Source organism: Pongo abelii, chromosome 5 (genome assembly GCF_028885655.2).
Source record: "Pongo abelii isolate AG06213 chromosome 5, NHGRI_mPonAbe1-v2.0_pri, whole genome shotgun sequence".
Taxonomy (NCBI): Eukaryota; Metazoa; Chordata; class Mammalia; order Primates; family Hominidae; genus Pongo; species Pongo abelii.
Window position 1 is genome coordinate 22,005,329 of NC_071990.2, and position 22,475 is coordinate 22,027,803.

The following is a 22,475-nucleotide window of genomic DNA, read 5'->3' on the forward strand; positions in this document are numbered from 1 at the left end:
CATTCTCCTTCCTCAGCCTCCCCAGTAGCTGGGACTGCAGGCACCTGCCAACACGCCCAGCTAATTTTTTGTATTTTTAGTAGAGATGGGGTCTCACCGTGTAAGCCAGGATGGTCTCAATCTCCTGACCTTGTGATCCGCCTGCTTTGGCCTCCCAAAGTGCTGGGATTACAGGCGTGAGCCACCGCGCCTGGCTGAGAATTAGCTTTTTTTTTTTTTTTTTTTTTAAAATATATGTATCCAAAGGAGAAAGATGCTGTATAACTTTCCAAAAAATGCGTTCCCTTATTTAAAAAAGACACTTTTAAGTTTAAAGGAATCTTAGGCCGCAAGGAGGTGCAAAACTTCCTTTCATGTACCCTTCACCCAGCTTCCCCATGATACTACTATCTTTAATATCCACAGTACCATTATTAAAACCAGGAAATGGACATTGGTAATTTACACCTTCAATGCTTAACCCATTTTAGCGTTTTTAAGTGGAGGAAATTCATTTTGATGTCTTGCTTAATCAATTTTCACCTACATATACTTTTTGAGTGTCAGTATGCTGAACAGAAAGATATTTTGAAATCAGAAACCCTTAGGCTCAAATCTTGGCTCTGCCTCTTATTCCTATGCAACACTGAGGAGCTTAGCATCGATGATGGTCTGTTTCTTCATTTGTAAAAGGTGCTATCACTTACCTTGCAGAGTTGGCATAAGGATTAGCAATTGTGTATTGTCAAGAGCCTTTTCAATAAATGATGGCTTTTGGAATAACTGTTCTCTTGCTATGTTTTCATCAAAAATTGAAAAGAGCTGGCCATTATCTTTAACATAGCATGTGTACTTTGTGGACACCTATCATTTCAGGACCACTAACTGGTAAATATGCTAAAACAACTTCATGGTTCCTGTAGCCCCCTGCTTGTTTTGCTCCCTGGTCACCCACTTTATCTGCACCTTTTTTTCTAGCCTATAGACCAAAAGCCACTCCTCTCTGTGTATAGATTATATTTCTTCTGCCTTTTGTTATATGAATTCTAAGAAATGTAGTTCTTTTTAGTTTTTTGTTTGTTTTCTTTTATATAACCTCATCCAACTTAGTTCTGTTTTACAAGCAGTTGATGATAGCCCTAGGTAGATGTCTGCTTCAAACCCAGCCTGATACAGCTGGCTCTTGAGTATCCCTGTACAAAAGCAGCCCTTCAGGGAACATCGTGTCCAGGGCTGCTGCCTCCCTCCGTTTGCAGACCTGGTGCTCTCTGCGTCTAAAACTGGTCACTCCTTCTCATCTCTCCACTTGGGCACAGCTGCAAAGGTAGAAACAAAGTTCTGCACCCCACTTTTTGCTGCACCTCAGTTAGCCCAGGAACATCTACCCCTATTTAGCTCAGAAGTGTGTAGTCCTGTTTAAATACTTAAAATTTGCTATGTTCTGTATTGGCCAAGAATTGTTTTCTGGTAAGAGCTTCTGGTAGGAAGAGGACCTAAAGCTGCCCTCACAAGACGATATTCGGTTCATTTGAAATAGAAAGTTTTGTTTGCTTTTAATTTTTATTTACTGAACTGAAAATTGGAAACATCCCATTGACTTTTCTATCTTATATAGCATCTCCTCCTACACATATTTAGTTTCCTGCTCCCTTGAAATCTGGGGGACCTACTCCTGTTTTCAAGTTTTTTCTATTTTATTATTTTGGTCCTTAGCGTTTCTGCCTTTTTTGTATCTTCCAACTTTCCATTTCAAAAGAGAAGGATCATATTTTTATATATTTACATCCCGTTTGAATGTGTTTAAGGAATGCTTAGAAATGTTCCTTTATGTTTTAAAATATCCCTTCTGCTTAAGCAAGTAGCATATCATTTCCTGCTTTAGTTCTGGCCTCAGTCTGACAGGCCAGGGCTGAAGTAGGGGTGAAAAGTTCACCATCCGGAAGTGCTGTTGAGATCAGAATCACGTGATGAGGAGCCGACCCAGGCTCCTGGTAATTCCCTGAGAATGTGAATCTTTGGGAGAAGGAGCACAAGAGAGAGCTTTTTCTCAAGTCAGCTGCCTGTGCTCGGGCTCTTGCTTACAATTCTTAGTTTTATGGCACTATTATTATTATTCTTCAAGGAACTCACTGTAATGCCTTTATTATTGTCTACATCAGTGTTTTAAAAATAAAGTTGTAACGCATTGCTAGGTTATGCAATCAATTTTGTGGACAGAGGTCAGCATTAAAAAATAAAAAAGGAAACTGGAAATGTAAACAGAGTGCATTATATGGAATAAGAATATGTGTATTTTGTAAAACTCTTGTTCGATACATAGATCCATACACATAGACACACACAATCTCATAGGTCTCTACTTATTTGCATATGGGTACATGCTGGCAGGCTTACATTCTCCTTCATCCTCATTCCTAGTCATTTGAGAACTCAGTCATTCAAAATGCATGCACTTGCCAGTGGATGTGTTCTTATAAAATTCACATAGTTTCATATTTGGAATTTATTGTAACTGCATTTTAATTTATGTGAATATGAGTTATATATCTTATTTTGTTTCTTTGTATTTTCTCCACTCAGTATTCTATTTTAAGATCCATGGATATTGCTATGTGTACATCTAATCCATTGCATCCAAATGCCCGTAGTTGTTGAAGTACGTCTAGAATACATTTTACTTCTGTTCTCTCCCAGGGATGGACCCCTGTATTGTCTCCATCTCACCTCACCATGAACACAACTACTGTGAAAAGCCTCAGATACATCCCTTACTGGAAAGTACCAAGGGGAGTTTATTTGGGTTCTAGCCTAATAGTAGACTTGCTGAGCCAGAGGGCATAGGCACCCAGCTCAGATACTGTATACAGTATAATTTCAAAAAGTACACTGATTACCTCCGGAATGATTCACCAGTCAAAGCACCCACCAGCAGTATGAATGCTTATTCCCACATTCCCGCCAGTACTTAGCATTATTAAGCTTTCTAATTTTCCCTATTTCTGTCTAGTGAGTGTAAAATGATATATTTTTTGTTTTGTTTTGTTTTTATCTGATTATTGTTGGATTTGATTATGTCTTCATGTGCTTGATTTTCTTGGATTTTTCTCATCTGTAAATTCCCGTTGAAATTCATTGCACATTTATCTACTGGAAATTTTTTACTTTTCCTATTGATTTATAGGCATTCTTTGTATAGTCCAGATAGTCCCTGGCTGGCTTTAGACATTACACGTATTCTCCTAGCCTGTCATGTTTCTGTTAATTTTTGTCTCGTATACTTTTTATTGAACAGAAGTCTTTAATTTTGATGTAATTTAGTTTATCAGTATTTTACTCTGGGGGCTTTGCAAAATATTCCCTCTTCTTCTAATACAAAAATTATCTATTCATAGCAGTTTTATAGTTTTATCTTTCACATTTAGGTCTTTAATCTATCTGAAGTCCATATATGTATGTGGTAGCGGGTAGCAATCCATTAATTTTTCATATGGTGATTCTGTTTATTTATGCTGGTGTTGCCCTTCCGCTCTCTGATATGCTCCATTGGTTTTTCTGTTCTTTAACTAAAGTTTATGCTGTTTTGTTACTATGGCTTGGTAGTATATTTTACTATCTGGTAGAGTAAGTCCTGCTTATTGTTCTTCTTTTTCATAGTGGATTTAGGTATCTGTGAACTTTTCTTTTCTATAGGGTTTTGTTTTTTTTTTTTGAGACTGAGTCTCACTCTTTCGCCCAGGCTGGAGTGCAGTGGTACGATCTCGGCTCACTGCAACCTTCGCCTCCCTGGTTCAAGTAATCCTGCTGCCTCAGCTTCCCGAGTAGCTGGGACTACAGGAGCGCGCCACTATGCCTGGCTAATTTTTGTATTTTTAGTAGAGACGGGGTTTCACTGTATTGGCCGGGCTGTTCTTGAAGTCCTGACCTCAAGTAATCTGCCTGTCTTAGCCTCCCAAAGTGCTGGGATTACAGGTGTGAGCTACCGTGTCTAGCCATATATGAATTTTGAAATAAATACAATCGAATCAGTTCCTCAACTGCAACTGAATTTTGATTTGAATGTTATTGAATTTATAAATGAAAATTGAAGAACTAACATATTTTTGGAAAGTTATTCCATCTAGGAGCTTTTACTGTCTCTCCATTTATCTCAGCATCTTTCATGTACCTTATTAGAGTTCAATGATTCTCCATAGAGGTACAGGTGTTCTTTCTGATACTTGAAGCCAATCAAAGATGAAGACAAATAATATACACAAACCATAAAATGATTTTAAAATAAAAATTGAGGGTTTAGCCGTTGTTAAAGTAGTAATATCCTTTGATTGCAGATACTTATGTTAGAAGAGATCCTAAAGATAATGTCAGAGACTCCAGCATATTGAGTATCCCTAATTCTAAAACCTAAAATCTGAAATGCTCCAAAACCTGAAACTCTTTAAATGCTGACCTAAAGTTCAAAGGAAATGATCGTTGGAGCATTTTGGATTTTGGATTTTTGCATTAGGGATGCTCAACCGGTAATGCAAATATTCCGAAATCTAAAAATATCCCCAATCTGGAACACTTCTGTTCCCAAGCATTTCAGATAAGGATTACTCAACCTGTATAAATAAGAAAACTAGTCATCAGTGAGGGACTAGTTTTTTTTTTATTATTATCTTATAAGGAATGACTTGCTCAAGATTACAGAGTTAGACAGTGAGAGAACTGTCTAACTCTGCCTTTCTTTCTCTTGGTAGAGTTAATGTTAAGGTTTGCTTATGCTTCCAGACAAATCAGATTCTTTTTTCAGTGATGATCACACAAAGAATGATTGACCTGCCAAAGCCATAAGACAGCAAGGGGGAAAAAATCTCTTGAGCAGCTTTTTGTTTTCTTATTAGTAATGGCGTGAGTTAGTATTTTGGTTCATTTTTCAGCAATTATGTCCTGCATTCTGGCTGTGGTTGATAGTGACTTTAAAAAAATAGATATGGTGGTACTTGCGCAAAATAATTGTCACACATTAGCATGTTAATGAAGTGTTAGGGTGCTAAGAATGGCTAGCACACTAAAACAGGAGAGAAAAGATCCATCCTCACTGCCGCATCAGCCAGACTACACAATCCAAATGGAAGGCACGGCTCAGATTGACTGGCAGGGCATTCTGCATTATTGACATGCATTTTCTTCCTCTCCCCACATGCATGTTGAAACTTGGTTTTTGCTGTCTTTAACCCATCTAATTTTCCTCCAAATAAGTTGGTTTGGGGACAGAAATGAGTGCTTTTTCTTTTTTTCAGACAGACAGCAGAACTCATAAGGGAATAATTACAAGACTAATTCCTCTGTTTTAATGACATCAATTGAATAACATTAAAAAGTCAAAGCCCATATGATTTCATAGCATTTTAACTCTGAGCATTTGAATCTAAATAACATGTCATTTTGCTGTATGTCTGTGTAGTAGGGCCATTAACTTAAAACTAAATTCACTTGTGTGTGTGTGTGTGTGTGTGTGTGTGTGTGTGTGTGTGTGTGTGTGTGTGCCTGCCTGTCTATTTCTGGAGCTAGTCATGTTGATGCTGGCAGAGAGAATTCTTGCATGTTTCCTGAAGGTCGGAGAAAGATCAGTATGCTTTTGAAGCCAACATGGATACTACTATCCCTCACAGGAAAACACAGAAATGCTGCTGATCCACCATATGGCCGAGGTACTCCTGATCCACATCTTAAGGGTCAGCCTTTCTTCTGAATTTCAGTTTCATATTTCTACCCACCTGTCGGGACTTCTTTACCCAGCTGTTCCCTGTCTACCTAGATCCCATCAGGTCAACACATTAAAACCCAAGTTCAGTGTCTTTCGCTAAAACCCAGACCCCCTTTAGAGCTCTCTATTCCTCTAAGTGTTAGCAACACACTCAGGTTTATAGGCGAATCCCTCACCATGTCTAGTCCACCAAGTCCTGTTTGCGAATGCCCTATAGCATCACACAGGCTTATACATTTCTTCTGCTCTTGCTCCTGTCCCTTAATGCAGGGCTCATCATCTACCCAGCAGGCCTGGGCTCCTGCTCTCTGTCTTTTTATCCAGCCATTTTCCAAGCTTCTGGCCCAAAGCTTACCTGGACTCTGGTGTGCCCATTTGTTAACTGTTCACCTTGGGCAGCTTATTTAGCTTTTATGAACCTATTTGTGTTCTTCTATCAAGTATAAACAGTAACAACTTGATGGCTTGTTTGGAGGATGAAGGACACAATGAAAGCCAAGTGCCACCCACAGTGCCTGGCATGTAATTGGTGCACATATTGTATCACCCTCCATAGTAATTTCTTTGAACACTGATTTCTTTCTTTTCCAGAAATATAAGCTCCCTCTTGCTGTTTGTCCCCAGAGCTCCTTTTCCCCTCCGCTCAGCTTTCACCTTCTTGATAACACAACCCAAAATAGCCTTGCCCAGCTCTGTCCCTATACTCTCCAGCATCACGTTTATAGTCTTACCTTTTTAAATCACTTTGTCTCTGACATTATCTTTCATTTGTTTGCCTGACTTTTAAAGTAATCTGTCCTTTTCCCCACTTGTGAACTAGAATGTAAGCTCTGCAAAAGCAAGGGATATGTCTGTCTTCTTTGCAGCTATAGCCCAGGATGAAGGAGTCAGCCTTAGATATCTTTTTAAGACTCATGAGTCAGAACTCAGGCTTCATACACAGAGGTACCAAACCCTTAAGCCATTTGGGGTACACAGTGGCTGTAGCAGGAAGTGGAAGAGATGAATCTTCTAAAACTGAAGATATAGCTGTGTGGGAGATGAGAACCCACCTACCTACCTTGATTGGCCCTTGCGTTTTATACTTAGAAGAATCATCATCATTATAAGGAAAGACCTGAATACCTTAATATACAATCTAATTTTTCTTTTTGCTGGATCAGATAGAGATAGACTTTCTTATGATACGTTCTTATGGCCTTCCCATTCTTGGCCTAGGCTTTTCTTTAGCTGGGCTCTGATCCCTGCTGAGGCCTCAACCTGCCTTGTCCATTACCAGGACCTTAATCCCTGTTTATAATCCTGCTTACCGGCCTTTTAATCCTTTGAGATTGACCACAAATTCAAACCTTGCTAAAGGCTTGGCCTCCTCCTGGCCCCTACCTCTCCCTAGCCCACTTCTCTGGGCTGTGCCTTCCTCTCTGTCTGTGTAACCCTAAGAAGGCCTGCACTGTCACTTTGCCACTTTTGTCTCTGATTCAGTGGGCAAAGAGTAAGCATTTGCTTTGTATACTATGTACGCCCTTTCATTTCCAGTCTAGCATATTTAACCAGAGTGAAATAGCACATGGATCCAGCCCACTGTGTAGGTTAAAACTGTGGTCTCCACGCCTTCAGCACCTCTCCTCTCACCCTACCTTCAAATTTTCCTGCCAATGAATCTTCCTCGGTGACCACTGTGTAAATATTGCTGTCTGCTGAGAAATGTTCAGTGCTTCCCCAGCCACTGAAGGATAAGCTTGAACTTCTTAGCTTGATATTCAAGCCTTGCCCAATTTGAATTGTACTTAGTTGCCCATCATGGTTCCTACATGAAGACTTGCCCTGCTTCACCCAGACCCACAAGATGCATCTTCTAGCTTATGCCACAGCTACATCTCTGCCTGGAATGACCCTCCTGCTCCCCCATGTATATTCAAGCCTGACTTGCAATTTAGTTCACAATTCAAGTTCTGGTTGCTCCAGGGATTTTCTCCAACTGTGACCACCCCTTCCTCTCGAACTCTTCTCTTTTCTCCTATCCCCTTTACTTGGTGGATGGCTCTTTCTTCTTCCATTGCCACTCATCTCCAGATGAGTAGATTGGGCCTCTTCATTTGGCTTGAAAGTCCCTTAAAGAGGGAATTTTGTTTTCTTCCTCTTTAAATTTTCATTGTTTTAAATATTGCAGCTGTTGTCAGTGATTGCTGAAGATGATCATGATATTTGCCGTTTTTCAGGGTATTATCTTTTATGCATTGCACTGATGTTTTATGTGTATTATTTCATTAATTGTCCAATTATCCTATGACATTATACATGTCTTTTACAAGAGAAAATGAAAATTTATTTTATTCTGCTAATAGTTGGGGAAGGCTGGTTTCAAAGGTCTGTTGGATTTTAAAGCTTGTACTCTTTCCACCATTCACTGATAATGGCCCAAAGTAGTATGCATTTAAAATTTGGGAATAGATAGCAGGAAAGGAGAATGAGGTTTTTAATGTGAGCTCAATACTACTCTGGAACCTGTTACCAGAAAAAGGGTAATAAAGATGGGGAAAGGCTCAAAGCCTGTCAGCAAAACCAACACACACACACACACACACACACACACACACACACACACAAACACGCACAATTCTTTGTGTAAAGCTGGTTTTAATTTTTGTTTTCTCATGAGAAGATGAATGGGCAGGAATTTAATCAAATCAGCAGATGGAAAACATTGACAAATAGATAAGAAAATATCATTGATAATATCTGAAATATATTTTAGCCAGGGGTTTTCAAGATTCTCTTTAAACCTTTTTCCTTAGAAGGCTTTACAAGTAAGAAAACTATTTTTGACTTCTTTATTCTACACTTTCTTAGGAATCAGCTTGTTTAGTGGAAAGAACCTATTGGTTTTAAAGCACGTCAAATGTGGTTTTAGACTTATATTGAATACAAGAGGAAAGGGATATAAGTGTAATTTCTAAAAAAATTGCTTGGAAACTGAAGCAATAAAATCACGAGTTTTGAATTTGTCTTTAATATCTAACAGATTTCTCTTGTATATATATGTGTGTGTGAGTGTGTATGTGTGTGTGTATATATATATATATATATCCTTCTATATTCTTCGTGTGTGTGTGTGCTTTTTACAAAAGTTTATATTCTTCTGTGTGTTCATCCAAATTATTGATCTGGGTCATTCACTTATAAACTTAATAAGAACAGGTGATGCTTGTCATGCATGTTTTTGTGCATATACATTATAGTTTTCTATAATTTAATTATTGCCATCATCAGTTTAAAAGCCCCAGGAAACAGACATCGGGATCACAGAACCACTGAACCCTTGATGTCAACTTTTGATGCAAGATTTTAAGACAGGAAAAGCACTGGAATAGAATTTTCAGAAATTTAGGGCAAGCAATTTTACCCTCCCAAGACCTAGGTTCTAAAAAAACAAAATTAGAGGATTAGACTAGATGGTCTTTAAGTAAGTTTCCTTCAGATTAAAATTCTTTAGAGTCTATGCCTTTATGTCTGCTTCTTGCCTCATTAATCTCTCCTGCAAAAGAAACCTTATGTCTGACAACATCTGAGGAAATAAAGATAGCATGTTTGTAAGAATTGGAAAGACTGTTGAATGAAGTGGTTATTTCCTTCTTACTGTGTTAATGACAGCAGTGTCTTGAATATCAGGAAATGAATGCATCAAAGGCTCTCACTAGTCCTGTGGTAAAGAAGTTAAAAAAAACCCTGAGTAATAGGATTTTATCTGTCCATTTATGATCAAGAGTGGTTTTAAAATGGGATGGTGTGGGAGGCTGAGGCAGGAGAATCTCTTGAACCCAGGAGTCGGAGGTTGCAGTGAGCTGAGATCGCGCCATTGCACTCCAGCCTGGGCAACAACAACAACAACAAAAAAGGAGGGGGGGATGGTGATTGCCCCAGAGTTTTTATAACTCACAATAACAAAAAACGATATTATTATTATAATATGACTAGTAAAGCACACATTTATTATATGCTTGCTTTATGCAGGGCATTCTATCCAGGATTTACTTAACATTAAGTCAGTATTACAGTATATCCCCCTTTTTCAGATGAGAAAACTGATGTTTAGCGAGATTGACTTCCTCACAGTTGTACACAGAGAGAGAGTTGTAGGACCACGATTCAGTTGTCCATTTGCTCATGAATCCTAGGTTCTTTATGTTGTGTCCTTTTATATCAATACCATATTTTCTGCTTGAAATATTATTTACAGATTCAAGATCTAGCATTCTGTTTTTGTCATTAGCTATGGATAGTATGGGTGCTGAAACTCACTACCAGATCTTTTCTGGTGTTATGACTTAATTAAATGTTGAATAATAATGAAGGCACACTTCTATAAGAAGTGTGAAAACACTGTTTACACCTGACAAAATCAACTCACTGTTATGTCTATCAAGGTACAAGAATGCAAATTGTAAAGTGCTAGACAAAGTCCTTTTCTATCATCTTCTCATTCTTAAAATTACGGGCAAACAATACCAATAGAGTAAAATGAATATTTTTTCAATTGTACTTTTCCTTCCTAAAATACTCATGGAACAGCCTGATTCCCATGTTTTTGTTTTTGTTTTTTCCAATAATGGGTTGCCTTTTTAAAAAGAGCCTAATATTATATGCAAAATATTCCAGTATGTGGAAAATCAAATGACACATTGCTTTAAAACACAGACATCTTTAGATTACTGCCCCCTGCTACTGTCTCAGTGATGTTGAGAGCCCATTGCACGTTTGGTCTGTTATAATTGAATTGTAATTCCAGTTTCAAAATTATTCTTCCATTACAGATTTTAAAATGGTTTTGAAACAGGATTCAAGTGGTGATTTTTTGTTGTTGTTGTTCTCTACTAATTTAGCTTGCTAGAGCCATTCTGTCCAATACGGTGGTCACTGAAGATCTATGGCTATTTAAATTTAAAGTAAAATAGATTGACAATAGGTAAAACTAAAAATTTAGTTCCTCTGTCACAATAGCCCTGTTCAAATGTTTAGTAGTTTCGTGTTGCTCGGGACAGCCAGGCTGGAAAGGCTAGATATAGAGTATTTCCATCACTGCAGAAAGTTCTACTGGACAGCGATGATCTAGGGTCATTGTAATGATCTGCTTTTGATCATCTGTTCGTTTGGGTTAAAACAGTATGAATTGGGTTATTGCCATAAAAGGTAGCCAGATCTGATAGCTGGAAGAGGTTCTGGCATGTGTAGTGAGCTTTAGAAACTCTGGGAGAGCTACGTATTATTGTGTTTGCTTTAGTGTATATAACAGTATTGGCCACTGCAACTTTACCTGGTTTCAGAATCTGTATTCTAAATAGCTATCATTTTATTACATATACTGTGTGCCACTCACTGGTTTTGATTTTTGTTTCTCTGGTGAGTGGACCAGGTAAAGAGCAGCCACAAATTCAAACTAATTTAGAAAGAAATCCTAAGGCAGAGAGTCTTAAGTTACAGAACTACTTGTTTAAGTTCATTTTGTAGTCTGGAGATTGTCCTACAGAAATTCACCTTTGAAGGCCGCAGGGAGTTCAGCAAGCCTGTCTGGTGGCTGTCTGTCTAAGTTCCTTGAGGCAAAAAAAAGAGACAATGGATCCTTGTTTTTTTGACAGCTTTATTGAATGTATTCAGTCCCAAGTTCTGAATAATTTGCTTAACTAGAGATGTTTTGCACAGTGAGTAAAATTTTCTTGGTATGAAATTTAATCCTCATAGTATCTTCAGAATAATTTTAACACTTGCCAGATCTCTCTATCTACTACCCAGCTCTGGGTAAATGTCCAAATGCCTTTACTTGTTGAAAAGAACTCTACTCTGCATTGCTGATTTGTTATTCCTGGTAACAGTCAGAAGTACAGAAAATATACGTGTTTAAAAAAAAAAATAAGGAAGATGATTGGTTTTAATGTTTCTCTTGATCTTGCTCCCTTCAAGCATATAATAATTTACCAGTTTTCTCTCCCAATTCTTACGTTTCTCTTTCATTGATGGACAAATAGAACAGTGTTTGAAAGCTCATTTACAGATTGTACAGTTAGCTCAATGGTAATCAAAAATGACTGGATAAGTCTCACCACCAAGGGCTTACAAGAAGTTGAATGTGAACTTGGAGAACAATTTTGTGTTCAGCCAGCTCTGGTTGTTCTTTAATCTTTTATGATTATACATTTCTTCATTTAAAATTGTTTGCTGTAAGTTTTAATAGGAAGTGTTTTCTTTGTTAAGATGTTGTTCTGATTCTGTCCCCCTTTTCGTAACCAGACTCCACTCATATTATAAGCATGAACAAACAGTCACCGCATAGGCACCAGTGAGCCCCTTCCTTTAAGAGATCTATTTATAGAGAAACGCTGAAGCAGGAGCGAGTGGGTGGGTTCATGTCTCCTGTGATATAATCTTGCCTTCCTGTGTTTGAGAGCTTACAAAGGATGACAGCTGTTTATCATCCTTCCACATTTCTATCCAATCTAAACCTGGTTGGGCTAAAATTTAGAAAGCTTCTGTAGTCAATCAAGAGTACGTGCCCGAGAGCCTCCATAGCAGATGGGCTTCACAACATTGACTATCCTGAAAGTTTTCTCTCCTTAAATGATAACCTTACCTGCTGCAGTTGCCATCCTTGAAACTGGCTCTTCTGAGAGTGGCAAATTATTTAGGTTGCATTAGTTTTATAGGTTTGGTTTTAAACAAGCCGAAGAATTTGGTTAGTTTAATCATCTCTATTCACCTCTTTTTGCGAATGATTTATCAAGACTTGAGCAACTCTTCTTGAAAAAATGGGAGGATAATGTTTATTTTGCAGTATGGTGGTCTTTTAAAATTTGTGTTTTTTGCTTGGCAGCTCAGAAGAGAAATATAAAATGGGAGATGCTAGGTTTCTAAGTAGCAGTTGTCCCATGGTTAAGCTGAAGTGCTTTCTTAACATAAGGGTTTATATAGGAGTGAATGAAGGCGGGCAAGGAAAATATTGACTATATCCTATCACAATAACACTGATGAAGTTCTAGATACTTCTCTATATGCTATTAAAGTAACACTGATGAAGTTCTAGATACTTCTCATTCTGTGGCAAAGGAAGCTGTGAGTATACATGCAAAAGAAAAAAAAAAAAAAAAAGAAGGTTATGCAAAGTTTGGGTTTTCTTTGTTCTTAGTCCTTGCTTGGGATTTTGAGGAAAATTGAATGTATTTCTATTTTCTATTTCACTTGATTTTCTAATGTTTCATATTTGGCCAGCTACTTTCTGAGAACATATTGTACACATGTTCCGATGCTGTTTCAAGGCCCTGTGAGAGACAAGAGTTGATTGAAAGCTCTCAGTTCTCCTGAAGTGGGTGGCCAAAGAGCTGAAACTGAACAGCTGCTGTACACCCATTGAACTTTTGTCATTTATAAATTATTTTCCATGCCATCTGGAGCAAGAATGGTGCCATGGTTTAGAGAAACTCTTTGTGGGGTACATTTCATATCCAGTGCTTATATAGCTTGCTTATTACCACATTCAACTAAGGTTTTAAAATCTTTATTTGCTTGGAGGCTTAAGGATGTGAATAAATATGAGTGATTTCTTTAAATGTTATATGAAAAACACCACCTCCACCTCTACCAACGTTTTTCCCTCCCTCTCTCCTTTCCAGTGACTACATCCTGCCTGCTTTCAGCTCCAGTGGAAAATGCATTAATTCCAGAGTCTCCGTGAGGTTTCCTGTTTGATGACATAATCAGAAAATCCTCCTCACATTGCCCTTGGGGTTGCTGTCTGGATGTTATGTTGTTTTGGTGGGCGTAACTCAGCCATCAAAAAAAATCAGCACAGGCCATAAACTCAGGACCTGAAATGCATTAATATAATGTTAAACGAAATAACACTGTGGGTATGTCTGCAACACTGGTAGGGAATTTCATTAAACTGCAGATTCTCCCTGGCATCAAATGCATTGGCTGGTGACTCCGGTACATATGGCATGAGCTGCTGCAATGCCACTAGCAGGAGTTATTTGAACTGCTCCTGTGTAAGCTGTTAGACTACATCTCGTGGAAAAATACCACACACCCTTGACTACCAGAGTTTGGTAGTGTTGATTTAAGTAGTTCTTCCCTTCCATTCCCCTCTGGGGCAGCCTGTTTACCTAATACGTTTTGCCTTTGGTGTTGATCACAGGAAGCTGCGAAAAAGAAAACTAGTGAGAAGAGTCAGAAATAGAAGATGAGGATACACTTTAAAATGAGAAAAGCAAAAGATGGCATCTGACATGTAAAGTGGGTTTTAAAAGTTTTAAAGATAAGATATTGTGAGGCAGAAACTTCAGTAGCTGTGAATATAGTTGGAAAGAAGAAACCTTGATATAAAAGTGGAACCAAGACTAGGATATTTAGATACCAAAGGGCACGTACAGTTTTACAAGTTTAGAAGATATTGGCATAGGAAATTGAGCATATGCTTAAATATGGATTTCCTTTGCTATTTGGAGAATTTTTTATATTTTTTTTTATTGTTTTGGTAGGCTGCCATAACCCTCCATTTGGTTGTCTTGGATGGAATATCTCTTGCCTTGGATCTTGGAAATCCAAGCTTGATTGGCACTTGGTCAGGATGAGAACAAGGAATGGGCCTCTTAGGATGTTTTACAAGTTCTAGAAGTTGCCTCCATGATCCTCCCTCCTGTTGTTGTACCAGACTCTTTCTTGCATGTGTCTAGCTGGGAGTGGAGAGAGGTGGTGGGGTAGCTGGTGGGAGAAGCAGGAAAGATACAGCTTTGATAGAGCTTCACTGGAGAGAAGTTAAAGAGGAAGGAGAGGTCAAGCTCTAGCCAGTTGAAAGCCTGGGGCGATGTCACCATTCCTACCTCCTTATATCAGAAATGTTCTTGGGTTTTCCATAATGTATTCCAAGCAGCGGGACACCTTTCACAGATGCTTCTCCTGTGTTTGGGGAATCTGGACTAATATAACACTAGGAGGGAGGAAATTGTGTTTCTTTATCGCTACTGTGAATGTTGTTGTTTTTTAAAATTTACAACAGACTACTGAATAAACTCTAAAACTTGGAATTCTGGATTTCAGGTTCTGTGATCTGTTTTCTTGTATAGTTCTGTGATGGTTACGTGACCAAGCTGTGAGCATTTGCTCTCAAAACAGCTTCATTTAAACCATTCTATGCCTTGTACTAGAATAATGCTATCCCAGAGCGGGAAAGGCTCTTAAAGATCACATCTAATGGATGAACCTCTTTACCCAGGTGGGTTGTGACAAGAGTAGGGGGAGACTATGATCCTTTTTGTTCCAGATATGTAGCACAGCTTGGTTGTGTTAGTGAATGTACCATCTCACACATCATATTGAGCTGAATGTTTCAGGACATCCCTGGGGACAAAATGTTACCTATATGGTCACACTGGGAATCTATTTGAAATTATTAGATATTGCTCCTCACTTCTGCTTGTCAAGATCTTTTTGAATCCTGCATCTATAGCTATTGCCTGTCCCAGGTTTTGGTCCCAATGTGAAGTCAAAAAGACTCGATACATGAGGTTAAATCCTGGCTCTACTGTGTTCTGGCTTCGTTACATCAAATGAATAATTTAACTGCAGTAAGTTTCAGTTTTCTTATTTGTAAAATGGAAAATAGAATGTTCTACCTCCCCTGTTGAATAGTTGTGAAGGTAAAGAATAATAGTGCATATAGAGATGTTTGAAAAAATAAAGCACCACACAAATATTAGTTTTTATTGAGCAACCTGAAAATATGATAAATACTGTTTCTTTGGCTCCATCCAGGTCATTTGTTTAAAAAAAAAAAATGATGAAGCAAAGGGACCAAGGACAAAACCCTGCCTCTAGGGGCCTTCCAGAGAGTGGCAGTGATGGGATGTTGACAGCCTTTGGTTCATGTGTTTATTAGTCTAATAAACTGCCCTAGCCTTCTGCCCATATTTTCACATCTTGTCCTTTAAGTTGTCCTGGGAGCCCTTGTCAGATTCCTTACTCAAGTTCAAATATATTATGTCCACAGTGTTTCCCTGATCTGCCAGGCTACCAGCCTTGTCAGAGAAGGAAATGAGGTTTGTCTTGTCCCTATTGAACCCACACTGTCCGCCAGGACTGGTGCTTTCTTTTCTGAGTAGTCACAAACCATTCTTTTAACACTCTGCCAAGAATCTTGTCCAGGATCAACAGTAAACGCACTGGTGGTGTGCAGTATTGGGATTCTCTCTTCCTTTTTGTTTTTCTTTCTTGTCTTCTTCAAAGTGGGAACTCATTTCCCCCATCTCCAGTCTTCTGGCACCAGTTCTGTTTCTCCATCAGTATTTCCAGGAAGGAGAATCGAAGAGCAATTAACTTTTGCTTGAGTCCAGGTTGCAGTCACACTGACATTTGGTGGCTCATCTCATTTTTGCTGAGGTTGTGGTAAATACTTAGCAGCAGTGGGATGTGTTTACTGCTCTAAATTCATAATAGTTAAAATTCATGTAATGGGAAGACCTTAGAAATATATTCCTACCTAATATGAATGCATTTTAAAATCCAGTATTGTTTTTAGTTCCCTTATGAAAACAAAACCAACAATTTGAAAAGCTAGATTTTTGTTTGTATTGAAGAGCCCAAGAAAGCCCATTAAATACAATTTTTAGTTTGCCTAGTTAATATGGGCATGAAAAAATAATATAATTTAAAATAATATATTCTTAACGTTTTGTTCTAAACAATAATACTAATAAAAATTGCTATTTAGTGAAGAGCTATTGTATTCTATGCTGTATATCAGACATTTTACATTTATTACCTTATGTAGTACAATTACTCTGCAAGGCTAAGGGTTTGCACATTTTGGAGATGAGAAAACTGAGGCTCAGACAGCTTTAGTACAGTGCTTAATAAGTGCCAAACTGGAATTTGAATTTAGATCACCTGACTGCAGAGCCTCAGATTTTTCCATTATAGCACAGTGTAGCTTTAAATGATGTTTTCCATTTGACTTTAAAATTTGTAACTTATTTAGTATTATGATAACCATGCTGAGTGACCTTTAACTTGGACCATGTCAGTGGGAATTGCTTAAATAAAGCTGTGTTTTATTAATAAGTAGAGTGATGATTGAATTGGACTGCTTTAAAAATTTCTAAATTAATAAAAATTACCAATGCAAAAAGAGCTGCTTTTATCAATTGGTGGTCTTAAGTGGAGATTTTGCTTTATTTGTTTTTTTACAAATCCATTAATGGTCCTTTTCTTTAACACCCCATCAATCAACACAGACTCTCCCATTGATAAGGATACCTCACTGAAAGAAATCAATTCTCCTTTGTCATTTTGACAGGAATTAACTAAAAAGGTGGGTTAATCCAGAAGCAACAGGAAAATACCTGCAGGCTACGACTAAAACCTAATTTTGTAAAATCAAAATTGTCATAAGAATATTTCACAGTTGGCCAGACACGGTGGCTCACGCCTGTAGTCCCAGCACTTTGAGAGGCTGAGGCAGGTGGATCCGTTGAGGTCAGGAGCTCGAGATGAGCCTGGCCAACATGGCGAAACCCTGTCTCTATGAAAAATACAAAAATTAGCCAGGTGTGGTGGCGTGCACCTGTAATCCCAGCCACTCAGAAAGCTGAGGCAGGAGAATTGCTTGAGCCTGGGAGGTGGAGGTTGCAGATCTGAGATCACGCCATTGCACTCCAGCCTGGGAGACAGAGCGAGACTCTGTCTCAAAAAAAAAAAAAGAATATTTCACAGTTCATGATAACAAAGGGCTTTGTCTCTATTCCATAGTAAAGATAAATTTGCCATTTCAATGTGAGAGTTTAACACTACTTTTGTCTTTTCATTGCGGCATTTGTATCCCATTGCCCAATGCTATAGAAAGGCTCAGGATAGTGTAAGCTCTGTTTCCCAAGGCTTGGTTTGGAATTTAAACCATTTTAATAGGGAACTGTGTAAGAAAATCTCATGTAATGCCTGAAAAATGTACAGTTTCAGATCTGGTGCATGAGGCTGTTTGCTGGCTCTAATACAGGATTTTTGTAAGAGTGACCCATAACAATCTTTGGAAAGGAGAATTTTCATTAACACAGGCTGTTCAAAGCCGTGTTTGAACCAGTAGGAGCCCAACAGCTCTACACACACAGTATTACTAACAGTGCATTGTCAGAGGGTAATAAACCCAAGAGCTGCATCTATAAAGTCTTATTTTGAAGACTGATTGCTAACACGTGAACACTTACCATGATTATGGCCAAAATTAGAGCTTGTTGTTTTTTATAATACTTACAGAAATTCATTTTTAAAGAACATTAAAAATTAAACATTAATATCCTCTTAGCTGTATGATACAAAGTGTTCAGGAAAATTTATGTCTCTTGTAGTTCATGTTTATCCCTAGGCTGAAAAACTTTAAACCATTTTTAGCCCCTTCTTTCGAGGATATTGCCTAGCTTTTTGATTTATGTAACTTAGATTATGTAGGTCAATTTGTTGACTAGAAACTCATCTAAATAAGGTTTACTTCTGAATCTTGGTGTTTAAATAGCTTTGGGGGAAAATGTGCTTAACTAAATGTTTTTTTCTTAAAGTAAGGCAGTAAGCATTGAGTGTTTGTTTTTTCATTAACTTTTTTTTTTTAATTTTAAGTTATCCTTTTTAGAAATATCAAAGTTGTTTTGTGTGTTTGTTTCTTCTGTAGTACATTTGGAAACTTTTGGAAAATAGGTTTATGTTTTGTTGTTTATAGCCATTATAATATAAACCTTGAGGTAATATAAACCTTGAGGCTGGATAATCTTTCTGGATATTTCTTTTCTTTTTTTTTAAATTTTACTTTAAGTTCTGGGACACATGTGCAGAATGTGCAGGTTTGTTACATAGGTATATGTGTAGCATGGTGGTTTGCCGCACCTATTGACCTGTCCTCCAAGTTTCTTCCCCTCGCCTCCCACCCTGGATATTTCTTTTTTTTTTTTTTTTTTTTTTTTTGAGACGGAGTCTCGCTCTGTCGCCCAGGCTGGAGTGCAGTGGCGTGATCTCAGCTCACTGCAAGCTCCGCCTCCCAGGTTCACGCCATTCTTCTGCCTCAGCCTCCCGAGTGGCTGGGACTACAGGTGCCCGCCACCACGCCCGGCTAATTTTTTTGTATTTTCAGTAGAGACGGGGTTTCACCGTGTTAGCCAGGATGGTCTCGATCTCCTGACCTCGTGATCTGCCCGCCTCGGCCTCCCAAAGTGCTGGGATTACAGGCGTGAGCCACTGCGCCCAGCCGATATTTCTTATAGAAGTATCAAATACTAGTCCAGTTTAATTTGCCATAAGTTTTAAACTCCTTTCTTGGTCTCTTGATATCTCCCAGTACGTGATTCCTACAGGTAAAACAAGTGATTACTATTTCGTTTTGAAATGTTATGGGATGTTTAAAAAATGGTAAAACTCTAAGGTACGATTATATGATTACACTATTCTCAGCCTCTTTGAGTCAACACTTTGGGTGAAGAACAATACTTATGTTCCTAAAAATAAATACTTTGTCCATTTCCCCATGAATAGTAATCAAATTTTTACCTGATTAAATAAATTCTTTTTCTTTTCTTTTTTTTTTTTTTTTGAGGTGGAGTCTCACCCTGTTGCCCAGGTTGGAGTGCAGTGGCACGATCTCGGCTCATGGCAACCTCTGCCTCCTGGGTTCAAGCGATTCTCCTGCCTCAGCCTCCGAAGTAGCTGGGATTACAGCCATGTGCCACCAGGCCTGGCTAATTTTATATTTTTAGTAGAGACAGGGTTTTACCATGTTGGCCAGGCTGGTCCCGAACTTCTGACCTCAGGTGATTCACTTGCCTCGGCCTCCCCAAAGTGCTGGAATTACAGGCGTGAGCCACTGTGCCCAGCCAAAGAAATTCTTTTAGCAATTCTATAAGTGACTGATTTTTTTATTTTTAATTTTTACTCTTTTTGAGACAGGTTCTCACTCCCTCACCCAGGCTGGAGTGCAGTGGTATGGTTATAGCTCACTGCAAGCTTTACCTCCTGGGCTCAAACAATCCTCTCACCTCAGCCTGCCAAGTAGCTGGGACCACAGGAATGCACCACAGTGCCTGGCTAATTTTTATAATTTTTGGAGGGGTAGGATTTTGCCATGTTGCTCAGGTTGGTCTCGAACTCCTGGGCTCAAGCAATCTGCCCACCTTGGCCTCCCAAAGTGTTGGAATTACAGGCATGAGCCACTGCACCCAGCCCTGATTTTTATTTTTTTATTATTTTTTTTGAGACGGAGTCTCGCTCTGTCACCCAGGCTGGAGTGCAGTGGTGTGATCTCGGCTCACTGCAAGCTCTGCCTCCTGGGCTCATGCCGTTCTTCTGCCTCAGCCTCCTGAGTAGCTGGGACTACAGGCGCCCACCACCATGCCTGGCTAATTTTTTCTATTTTTTAGTAGAGACGGGGTTTCACCGTGTTAGCCAGGATGGTCTGGATCTCCTGACCTCGTGATCTGCCCACCTCGGCCTCCCAAAGTGCTGGGATTACAGGCGTGAGCCACTGCGCCTTGCCTTTTTTAATTTTTAAATAAGAGACAGATTGTCACTATGTTCTCCAGGCTGGAGTTTAGTGGCTATTCACAGGTGTGATCATAGCGCACTACAGCCTTGAACTCTGGACTCCTGGGCTCAAGCAATCCTTCTGTCTCAGCTTCCTGAGTATCTGGGAGTACAGGTGTGCACCACAGTGCCCAGCTTTGATATTTTGCATAAACTCAGTGGTGAATGCAGTTATGCTAAATTAGGCTATTATTACTTTATTATTTTAATTCCAAATGCAAGATAATATGCCGAGCTGTTAAACAGGTTTCTATAATTTAAAAGGGATTGAGATCACACAAAGTATTTGCTCTGGCCATAGTGAAATTAAATTAGAAGTTAATAACAAAGCCATCAAGAAAATTCTCCTCCTTTGAAAATTAAACAGCACACTTCTAAATAGCTCATAGGTCAAAGAAGAAATCAGAAGTACGATTAGAATAGGTTTTGCAATGATGATGATATATACCCAAATATATCAAAATCTGGAAGAGATGCAGCCCAAACACTGCTTAGAAGGAATTTTATTTGCTTTAAATGGTTCTGTTAGGAAATTAAAAAGGAAGATTTTGAATGTATACAAACATAGTTGGTAAAACTATCAAGAAATGCCGGACAAAAATCAGAAGAGTGATTGCCCCTGAGGAAGGAAGGGAAGTGATTTGGGAGAAACCCACAGAGGGCCTGCAAATGTTCAATTTCTTTAGCTGACGCATTATATTGGTGTCCATTACAGGCTGAGTTATATCCCTCTATAATTTAGATGTTGAAGTCTCAACCCTCAGAACCTCAGAATATGACTATTATTAGACATATGGCCTATAAAGAGGTGATTACATTAAAATGAGGCGATTGGGGTAAGCCCTCATCTAATCTGCTCATCCTCATAAGACGAAGAAAAGACATCAGGGATGCTTGTGCCCAGGAGGGACCACCATGTGAAGAGGCAGTAAGAGGGTGGCCGTCTACAGGGCAAGGTGAAAGACTTCAGGAGAAACTCACCCTGCTGGCACTGTGATCTTGGCCTTCTAGCCTCCAGAGCTGTGGGACAATTTCTGTTGTTTAAGTCCTGCAGTCCATGGTCTTTTGTTATGGCAGCCTTAGTCGACTAATACAGTATTCATATTTAAAAAAGTTCTTTATCTTTACACGTCATAAACATTTTTGTATCTATTCACCATAAGTCAATTGCAAATGAATAATAAATGGATAATGTCATACTGAGCCTGAAGGTTGCCCTTTTGTGTCAGAGCATGTTAATGACATTTTTCAGGACTCCAGTTTTAATGTTTAAACTATGGGAGTAGCTATGTGTAAATATTTAAAATGTGACAGACAGTACTATCACTTGCAGTGATTTTATACCTCCTAGTTGGGAGGTTAAATGAGAAAAACCTCGGTAAAGTCCCTATAATGTGTGCCTGGCATAATACGTGTTAGCTGTGATTATTATTAGTACTGTGTTTCTTATGCTTATTTCATTGCAGTTTCATTTTCTTAAGAGGTATAGGCTCTAAAATGAATCTCATATAGTAGACCTTGGGAAAAAGGTGGCGAGTTAAATTTGTAGAGAATATAGCTGTTTCCACTGGCCTGAGGTTCAAACAGTTTAGAGTGAGATTGTGAGCACCCTCTTAGGGACAGACACATCTCTGTTCTGCCTCCAGCTCCAACGCGGTTCTCTGCCTTTTGGGATTGGGCAGCAGCAGCAACAGATAATGAGAGACGAATTTGTCATTCCAGAGCTACTTTTGCCTTTAGGATCACATCTGTGCTTTTTCCAGGAGAAGGTAGAAAAGAAAGAGAAGGGAGGGTTTGGTGGTTTTGAGCTGTGGAGACCTAACTTTACGGACCCAAATGGCAACACAGGCTGTGCAGGTTTGTGTGTGTGTGTACATATATGTATGGGTATACTAACATCAGGCATACATAAATTATTTGCTGCGAGAATGTCATTAATAGCACATTGCTGTTGAATGAGGGATGAAAAGTGTACCTGAGCACCCTGTTATTATTGAGCAGTGAGAATTAAGCAATTTCTCTTAAAATTCTCTGTCCCTAAATACATCTCATTCTGCTTCTGCTTCTCCTCTCCTTCCTTCCCCAGTTTAGCTCTCCCACTCTCCCTCTTTATCTCTTCTCCTCCTTCTCTCTCCAGTCCACCACAGTG

General features: G+C 38.8%; 1 protein-coding gene across 21 annotated transcripts in view; it reads left to right on the forward strand.

Moving 5' to 3' along the window:
* The window catches only part of LOC134761654 (uncharacterized), a 985,940-nt gene that overhangs the window by 326,005 nt on the left and 637,460 nt on the right, over positions 1 to 22,475 (forward strand). For 2 of the 21 annotated variants that reach the window (XR_010140592.1, XR_010140593.1), the window contains one exon: positions 13,387 to 15,586. The exons of the other annotated variants lie outside the window; for them this stretch is intronic. The gene's annotated coding sequence lies outside the window, so the exon portion shown is untranslated. Of the gene's footprint in view, positions 1 to 13,386; positions 15,587 to 22,475 lie in introns of those variants that run through there. 21 annotated transcript variants of the gene reach the window in all.